Source organism: Cryptomeria japonica, chromosome 1, assembly GCF_030272615.1.
Source record: "Cryptomeria japonica chromosome 1, Sugi_1.0, whole genome shotgun sequence".
Lineage (NCBI taxonomy): Eukaryota > Viridiplantae > Streptophyta > Pinopsida > Cupressales > Cupressaceae > Cryptomeria > Cryptomeria japonica.
In genome coordinates, this window is record NC_081405.1 from 257021871 (window position 1) to 257032138 (window position 10268).

The window sequence follows — 10268 nt, forward strand, 5'->3', positions numbered from 1 at the left end:
GCTAGTGGATCCTACAATTGAAAGGAATGGGTATTTTTGGCTATCAAGGAAGATGATCCGGTACCTAAAGAAAAGGCCCTTGCTACTAAAATTGAATACAGGGATGAATGGGTGATAGATAGTGGATGCTCACATCATATGACTGGAGATAAAAGGAATTTTCTCTCTTTGCAAGAATTTGATGGCAGTCTAGTTAGATTTGGAGATGACAAAGCATGCATGATCAAGGGAAGAAGAACTATATCACTAGATGGTAAGCATGATACTGATAATGTTTATTATGTTGAAGGTTTAAGGCATAATCTTTTGAGTGTAGGACAGTTGGTGGATAAGGGATTTCAGTTACAGTTCAAGGATGGAAAATGCAAGATTATCAATAGATCTGGATTGGAGATTTCAACCAGTACTCAGACTAAAGGTAACATCTTTCATTTGAACTCTGGTGAGAAGACATGTTTGATTGGACAAATTGATGAGATTTGGTAATGGAATAAGAGGTTGTGTCATGTGAATTTTGATTGCATTGTAAAGATCAGTTCTACCAAGGCAGTTAGAGATATACCTAAGATTTTGAAGCCCTATAATTCGATATGTAAGGAATGTCAAATGGGAAAGCAAGTCAGAACTTCTTTTTAAGAGTATACAAGACAAATCTAATGGCATTCTTGATCTTATTCATACTGATTTGTGTGGTCCAACTAGAATCAAAAGTTTTCAGGGTGATAGATATTTTATGCTAATCATTGATGACTATTCTAGAATGATCTGGGTTACTTTTCTAAGGGAGATATCTGAAGCATTTTAAAATTTTAAAATATTAAAGCTAAAGTTGAGACAAAGATAGGATTGAAGATTAAATTATTAAGGTTAGATCAGGGTGGAGAATTCACATCTGGTGAATTTAACAGTTATTGTGAAAATAATGGGATAACGAGACAGTTATCTGCACCCCGGACACCTCAGCAGAATGGAGTTGTGGAAAGGAAGAACAAAACTATCGTGGATGCGGCTAGAACTATGATGATGGAAGCTAATATGCCTCATATCTACTGGAGAGAAGTTGTGAGAACGATGGTATACATATTCAACAGAGTTCATATCAAGGGTGACACCGGTAAGACACCTTATGAGTTATGGTTTGGTCATACACCTATAGTTAAATATTTTAGAATCTTTGGTAGTAAATGTTAGATCAAAAGAGATGATTCCATTGGAAAGTTTGATCCTAGATGTGATGAAGGGATATTTCTTTGTTATTCTAATGAAAGAAAAGCATATAGATGTTACAACAAAAAATTGTAGAGAATTATGGAGAGCACTAATGTCAAGGTGGATGATCAAAACAAAATCAAATCAAAACTTATGAGAGAGAACCGGCAATGGAGATGATCATAACTGAACTGGTAGCACCTGCACCGGAACAAACTATTGAACCATTTACTCTAGCAGTATTAGAAAATTCAACAGTAACTGAAGATCAAATCAGCTCGGAACAGAAAGTCAAAAGACTCCTAGGTATGTAAGGTTAAATCATTCAGAAGATCAGATCATTGGAGACAAGAACAAAGGAGCACTAGTACATTTGGGCCTGATTTCTGATGGCTAATTGTCGGATTTGCGAAGACCAAATGTCGGACTTCCGACCAACTTTACCGTCGAAAACTCATCGTCGGGCTTCCCGACAATGCCATTTGCGTCGGTAGTCCGACGATGTTATGAACTCCTCCGACGGAAACTATATTTGCACCCCTCACCACAAATATCGACGGATTTCTGTTAGATATTCGACGGATGTTATGATTGCTCCTTGATGACCATCTGACATGGAAGTGAAATCGGATATACAGCATCCTTGTCGGATGTTTCATTAGTTGTCGTCGAAATTCTGACGGCGAGAGATGATGTGGGTCAAATGGCTTTTCCATCGGTGAATGAAAGCATTGAATGAGTTCTATTTTTAAAAATTGCATTAAACATTTATTATTTATTTGATTCAGTGTTATTTCCAAAAAATGATTATCAATGATGTTTCTTTTCTCCAAGAATTGTCTAGGATATTTCCGTCAGATAATATGTAACATCTAATGACTAAATCTTTTCTTTACAAATTCTTATTTTATTTAATTATTATCTAAGTGTGAATTAAAATTTATATCTGTATGGAAGTAGAACATACAAGCTGAAGAGTCATGTGCAAGCAAATTTCGTAAAAGAAAGCAAGCAAGCATTATCTTGAATGACATGGAAACAAGCTCATCAACTGCCTAGAAGAGAGCAATTGGAGAAAAGCAAAGGAAAGTGATAAAGGGTGATAAATAGATAGAGAGTATGCAATACAAACAAACAATGTCTGGAATGTCTGATGTGACGTCTCTAATTTATGTCCGGAGGGACTAACTGGTTTTGGAGTTCCTGCGAAACCTATTGGGCCACGCTTTGGAGGAAATCAATGTGTTCATGCAAGGAGCACCTTTTTTCTATTATGAGAATAATGCTTTTGCACTGAAGGATATTTGGAAGTCAATATCCAAAAATTTCTATAGTGTGGAACCAGAGTTGGCGAACTCGAAGTAATTTTCAGCTTTCAGAAGACCAAGAGGTTATGTACACAATCTCCCAATAGAAGGGCGATTTCAAGCATTACCTCTCCCCCCCATGACTATTCAGGAATCACTTCCTCAAACAAAGGACTATTGGCCTCCATGGGATCAAAGAAAAAAATTGAAGCATAGACTCTAGACGATGTGGTGGTGTCCTTCGTGAAGAACTCTACACTATAATTGAAAATTCATGAGGGAAACTGCAAGATAGTGGAGAAATACAATCTTGAAAAGTAAGAAGAATGGATCTTGGTTTGGGTGGGGCCAAGTCAGGTGGCTCCTCTAGAGGTTGACGAGATAGAAATCATATTAGGATTTGAAAAAGATCACACTCGTGGAACTTCGTGTGCCAGTGATCGATTGCGGTGTTTGGGTAATGCATTCCAAATAGATACAGTTGCATGCCATCAGGATAAAAGTATTTAATCAAGACATTACCCATTTGGAATGCAACTATATCTATTTGGAATGCATTACCCAAACACCGCAATCGATCACTCGCACACGAAGTTCCACGAGTGTGATCTTTTTCAAATCCTAATATGATTTTTATCTTGTCAACCTCTAGAGGAGCCACCTGACTTGGCCCCACCCAAACCAAGATCCATTCTTCCCACTTTTCAAGATTGTATTTCTCTTCACTATCTTGTAGTTTCCCTCGTGAATTTTCAATTATAGTGCAGAGTTCTTCACGAAGGACACCACCACATCGTCTAGAGTCTATGCTTCAATTTTTTTCTTTGATCCCATGGAGGCCAATAGTCCTTTGTCTGAGGAAGTGCTTCCTGAATAGTCATGGGGGTAGAGGTAATGCTTGAAATCGCCCTTCTATTGGGAGATTGTGCACATAACCTCTTGGTCTTTTGAAAGATGAAAATTACTTCGAGTCCGCCAACTCTGGTTCCACACTATAGCAATTTTTGGATATTGACTTCCAAATATCCTTCGGTGCAAAAGCATCATTCTCATAATAGAAAAAAGGTGCTACTTGCATGAACACATTGATTTCCTCCAAGTGTGGCCCAATGGGTTTCGCAGGAACTCCAAAACCAGTTAGTCCCTCCGGACATAAATTAGAGACGTCACATCACACACTCCAGACATTGTTTGTTTGCATTGCATACTCTCTATCTATTTATCACCCTTAAACACTTTCCTCTGCTTTTCTCCAATTGCTCTCTTCTAGGCAGCTGATGAGATTGTTTCCATGTCATTCAAGATAATGTCTGCTTGTTTTCTTTTATGAAATTTGCTTGCACATGACTCTTCAGTTTGTATGTTCTGCTTCCGTACAGATATAAATTTTAATTCACGCTCAGATAATAATTAAATATAAAAAGAATTTATAATGAAAAGATTTAGTCATTCGATGTTACATATTATCTAATGGAAAGATCTTAGACAGTTCTTGGAGAAAGGAAACATCACTGATAATCATTTTTTGCAAATAACACTAAATCAAATAAATTAAAAATGTTTCATGTGACTTTTAAAAGTAGAACTCGTTCAATGCTTTCATGCACCAACGACAAAGTCGTCTAACCCACACCATTATCCATAATAGAACAAAGCAATATAATAGGCTATTATAAAGAATATATACAAAAATATGAAAGAACATTAAATTACCATTACAAACCCATAAACCATTAAATAGTGAAAATAGATATAAATTTGTAAATGTCTCCCTACAAACACCACAACCATAACCAAAACAAAAAAATTTGTTACCCGCAAAAACTAAGTAGCTGGTGAGTTGCAAGTCTACAACATCTCTCAAATGATCAAACCGTTTCTTAATTTTGTTCTTCTGATTAGTCAATGGGTTTAATTGCATGTACAAGTTTTCTATTTGAAGCCTTTTGTTTCCCTATATTTGAGACTTAATAAAATTCTTGTGAGTAGGAAATTGATTCAGGAGTTATGTGTGAAGAATTTGGCAAAGTAAATGATGACAATCAAACTCAAATTTTATCTGTCTTGAAAGCCTTTTATCCTGATGGCATTAAATTAAAGTTCTTTCTCTATTTTCTGGTGATCTCTGGAGCAGAGGTTGCTTTGCATCGACTTGGGATACATTTAACTTGCGTTGTATTTGCGAAAATATGTATCATAGGTCGATGCAATGCAACCTCTGCTCCACCAATACCAGATACAAGAAAAAGTACTTTAATTTAATGCCATCAGGATAAAATGCTTTCAAGACATATATTAGGTACAAAAGGAAGCCTACCCTGTCATTTGAAGGGGTTTACCTACAATTCAAGTGATCTCTTAATTATAAAATCAATTCAATTCCAAGTGAACAGGCAATCAAGCATTCATCAAGAATTGAAGGAGAAATCAAGTTAATAAAGATATTAATAGAGGAGATATTTAATAAAGATATCATGTTTTAAATTAAGAAATGGGTAGGAGATTAAGAATACAAACCTTCCATATTGCACACTTCAAGGTATATTCAAATTACAAGTTACATTTATAGGGTATGTCCTATTCGAGCTAGCTACTATTTCAACACATTCTAACACATGTATCTATTTCTATGCAATAATTAGTAGTAGCTACACATAGACTAGCATGGTACATAAGTTATTTTCTAATAGTGCCCTTCATATGCAATTCTTTCAAGATTATTTATCCTGATGGCATTAAATTAAAGTTCTTTCTCTATTTTCTGGTGATCTCTAGAGCAGAGGTTTCTTTGCATCAACCTAGGATACATTTAACTTGTGTTGTATCTGTGGAAATATGTATCATAGGTCGATGCAATGCAACCTCTGCTCCACCAATTCTAGATAGAAGATAAAGTACTTTAATTTAATGCCATCAGGATAAAATTCTTTCAAGACATATATTAGGTATAAAAGGAAGCCTACCTTGTCATTTGAAGGGCTCTACCTACAATTCAAGTGATCTATTAATTATAAAATCAATTCAATTCCAAGTGAACAAGCAATCAAGCATTGAAGGAGAATTCAAGTTGGTGCAGGTGCATTTGGAAGACCAAAGGACTCAATGAAGCCATTAAAGACTTTTGAAGGTCTTAGGAGTGAAGAGCCAATCAATTATGATGTCTTAAGGTCCATTATGGTGAATGTAAGAGTGGAGAAATTGCTTGCTAAGGAGCAACAGTAGCAAATCCGCCTTAAGGAGGGGGCACATTTTCTGATTGACAGTGTTTAGACATTTCAAATGAAAGGTGACTCCATCATCATTTGGATGGTATAGTGTTTGGAAGAGGGGTATATGAGAAACCCTACTTTTAAGGGTTTGTGAGAGGCTAAATAAGGGTTTTTGCATCTAAGAAGGTTAAAACATGTAAATAATTATATTTCCTTAGTTTTGAATCATATACTTTCCAGAGAAACCTTTTGATAGCATATTTTGTGTACCATCCCAATCCAAAAAGCATTCATTTTGTCTACATCCGATAGTCATTGCTAAAATTAGTTTAAAGTGTATTCATTTAGGGACCTTTCATAAAACATTCTCAACTTACACATCATAAAAGGATCTTAAAATATTCATTGTTTATAATGATAAGAATTTGGTTGTTCCATACACCTTCCTTTACTATTTTAAAAATATCATCGACCAAAATATTGTGCAGCAGTAGTATGGAGTGCATTTCATCTATTTTATGCCTAAATATTTCATCATACCACTTTCTTTTCAAAGGTGACTAATCGATTGCAGTGTTTGGGTAATGCATTCCAAATAGATCTAGTTGCATACCATTTATCTATCTTGATTAAAGACTTTTATCCTGATGGCATTAAATTAAAGTTCTTTCTCTATTTTCTAGTGATCTCTAGAGCAAAGGTTGTTTTGCATCGACCTGGGATACATTTAACTTGTGTTGTATCTATGGAAATATGTATCCTAGGATGATGCAATGTAACCTCTGCTCCACCAATACCAAATAGAAGAGAAAGTACTTTAATTTAAAGCCATCGGAATAAAATGCTTTCAAGACATATATTAGGTATAAAAGGAAGCCTACCCTGTCATTTGAAGGGGTCTACCTACAATTCAAGTGATATCTTAATTATAAAATCAATTCAATTCCAAGTGAACAAGCAATCAAGCATTGAAGGAGAATTCAAGTTGGTGTAGGTGCATTTGGAAGACCAAAGGACTCAATGAAGCCATTAAACACTTTTGAAGGTCTTAAGAGTGAAGAGGCAATCAATTATGATGTCTTAAGGGGCCAGTCTTAAACAACACACACTAAGCTTTGACTGCTTAGGTGTGATGTGGGCCCTTTCCTTCCCTTGATGTCCCTTCCCGTCTGTTTCCATTAAAAGGACAATCATCGTTAGCATTTGAATTCAAATAGTGTTCCCGCGTTTGACTGCATAGAACAAAGCAAATGGCATAAGAAACTCTTATCTACCTTGCAGCTGTCATAGAATACCTCCTCGAGGAGATATTCTCATGTCCTTTCCTGCTTTATGTTGTCGATGAAAGACATAAGCGTCCTCACAATGCAGTCAATGCAACAAATAGATTTTCATTTCGATCAGTTTTATTTGCCAACGTACTCTCTACCTGTGCCAAAATGGGAGCTTTGGAATAGATTATGGTCTTCCATCAAAGCAGAAGGTAAGGGCAATTAATATCAGATGCTTACGGTTGGAAATGCTATGTTTGACATGTTTGGAAAATGTGGAATTATAGACATGAAAGCGCATGAACTATTTGGTGAGATGCATCAAAAAAACATGATCTAATGGAATGCTATGATTGTAGGATATGCACAAAATGTGTTTGAAATGGATTTAGAAACTTCCAACCAAATGTGATTAGTGAGTATAGATGTTGCAGTGCAACTGACCAGGTACACATGCATGCAAAATGTGTAAGCTTAGATAAGGCACATGAATTGTTTGACATAATGCCTCAAAGATCAGGGTATGTGCAGGATCATGGTGTGCCAAAACAAGCCCTTAAGTGGCAATGAAATTTTAGAAAATCAGAGTTATGCAACTTGACATGAAAATTTGAATAAGTTGTGAACATTATTTTTAAAATATGTAAGAAGAGAATATATAGAAAATTGAACGTAGTTTCTAAGCTACTAGTTGTTTTTTGGAAAAAAAAAAATCCTATTTGATGAAAATTTCAAATTTCAATGCAGTGGTACTAAAATTTCAGGAAAAAAATAAGAAGTAGACATATGTCTGACCACCCTAATCACAATCAAATCTTAATATTTTTTTATAATATTTATATATAAGTATTAGAGTCGTGTTCGGATGTGACACATATTTTTTTTTAATTTTTTATAAAGTAAATAATTATTTATGAATTTTTTACTACAGCTTTTTAGAAATTTAGAAACTCCTACGTATGACCACCTTAACTTGGTCAAAACCTTATGAAATTTAATTTTTTTAATTTTTCCCTATAGTAGACAAAGCATAGGATGTGACGCATGTTTCGGTTTCAAAAAATGTTATACCGTTTGAAAGTTATGAGTGTTTTTCAATCAGTATATCAATCAGGACTATTGTCAGAATTCAATTAGAAAATAAATAATAATTATTTATTAAAGTCAAAATAAGACAAGCCTTATATTGTTGGAAAGCTAGGAATGTCCTTAAAAAACCCTTTTTGTTTTATCAATTTTGGTTACAAAAAAAAGTCGTCAGCCACCAGTGTAAAGTCTGGAAAATCAAGGAATACTGAAAAACACGTTTTTTCAGTTGACTTTCCCGGCTTGTCACTTCCAAGCCAAATACCAAAGCATTCCTGAGCCAAAATTTGAAATTTGAAAATTTGACTACAAAAATCAGATATCGGATAAAATCCGATATCTGATTTTAGTACAAAAATTTTTGGTCCCCAAAAAATTTCTCGTTGCTGCAATTTATTTGTTAAACTGCCACATGGCAGAAATCCGATTCGGATTTTATTAGTCATATTTTAGAGAGACAAAGACAGAGACAGAGACAGAGACAGATAGAGACAGAGACAGAGACAGAGAGACAGAGACAATATGACCCCTAACGACACAATTTGGTGTCTTAAGGGGTCCTATGGTGTTGTTAGGGGTCATATGGTGTCTTGGGACACCATAGGACCCCTTAAGACACCAAATCATGTCGTTAGGGGTCATATAGTGTGTTAAGGGGTCATATGGTGTCCCATGAACCCTTATGACCTCTTAGGACACCATATGACCCCTAATTACACCATATTGGGTCGCTTTGGGTCATATTGTGTCCTAAGGGGTCATATTGTGTCCTAAGGGGTCACCATATGACCCCTAACAACACCATAGGACCCCTTAAAACACCAAATCATGTCGTTAGGGGTCATATTGTATCTTACGGGGTCGTAGGACACAATATGACCCCTAACGACATGATTTAGTGTTTTAAGGGGTCCTATGGTGTCATTAGGGGTCATATGGTGTCCATAGGGGTCATGTGGTGTCCCATGAACCCTTATGACCTCTTAGGACACCATATGACCCCTAATGACACCATATTGGGTCGCTTTGGGTCATATTGTGTCCTAAGGGGTCATATTGTGTCCTAAGGGGTTCTATGGTGTCCCAAGACACCATATGACCCCTATTGACACCGTATGACCCCTAATGGCACCATAAGAACCCTCAAGACACCAAATCATGTCATTAGGGGTCATATTGTGTCTTACGAGGTCGTACAACACAATATGACCCCTAACAACATGATTTGGTGTCTTAAGGGGTCCTATGGTGTTGTTAGGGGTCATATGGTGTCCATAGGGGTCATATGGTGTCCCATGAAACCTTATGACCTCTTAGGACACCATATGACCCCTAATGACACCATATTGGGTCGCTTTGGGTCATTTTGTAGGGAAAAGGGGTCATATTGTGTCCTAAGGGGTCTTATGGTATCCCAAGACACCATATGACCCCTATGGACACCATATCACCCCTAACGACACCATAGGACCCCTTAAGACACCAAATCATGTCGTTAGGGGTCATATTGTGTCTTACAGGGTAGTAAGACACAATATGACCCCTAACGACATGATTTGGTGTCTAAAGGGGTCCTATGGTGTCGTTAGGGGTCATATGGTGTCTTAAGGGGTCATATGGTGTCCCATGAACCCTTATGACCTCTTAGGACTTCATATGACCCCTAATGACACCATATTGGGTTGATTTGGGTCATATTGTAGGGAAAAGGGGTCATATTGTGTCCTAAGGGGTCTTGTGGTGTCCCAAGACACCTTATGACCCCTATGGACACCATATGACCCTTAACGACACCATAGGACCCCTTAAAACACCAAATCATGTCGTTAGGGGTCATATTGTGTCTTATGGGGCTTTAGGACACAATATGACCCCTAACGACATGATTTGGCATCTTAAGGAGTCATATGGTGTTGTTAGGGGTTATATGGTGTTGTTAGGGGTTATATGGTGTTCATAGGGGTCATGTGGTGTCTCATGAACCCTTATGACCTCTTAGGACACCATATGACCCCTGATGACACCATATTGGATCGCTTTGGGTCATATTGTGTCCTAAGGGGTCCTATGGTGTCCCAAGACACCATATGACCCCTATGGACACCGTATGACCCCTAACGACACCATAAGACCCCTTAAGATACCAACTCATGTCGTTAGGGGTCATATTGTGTCTTACGGGGTCG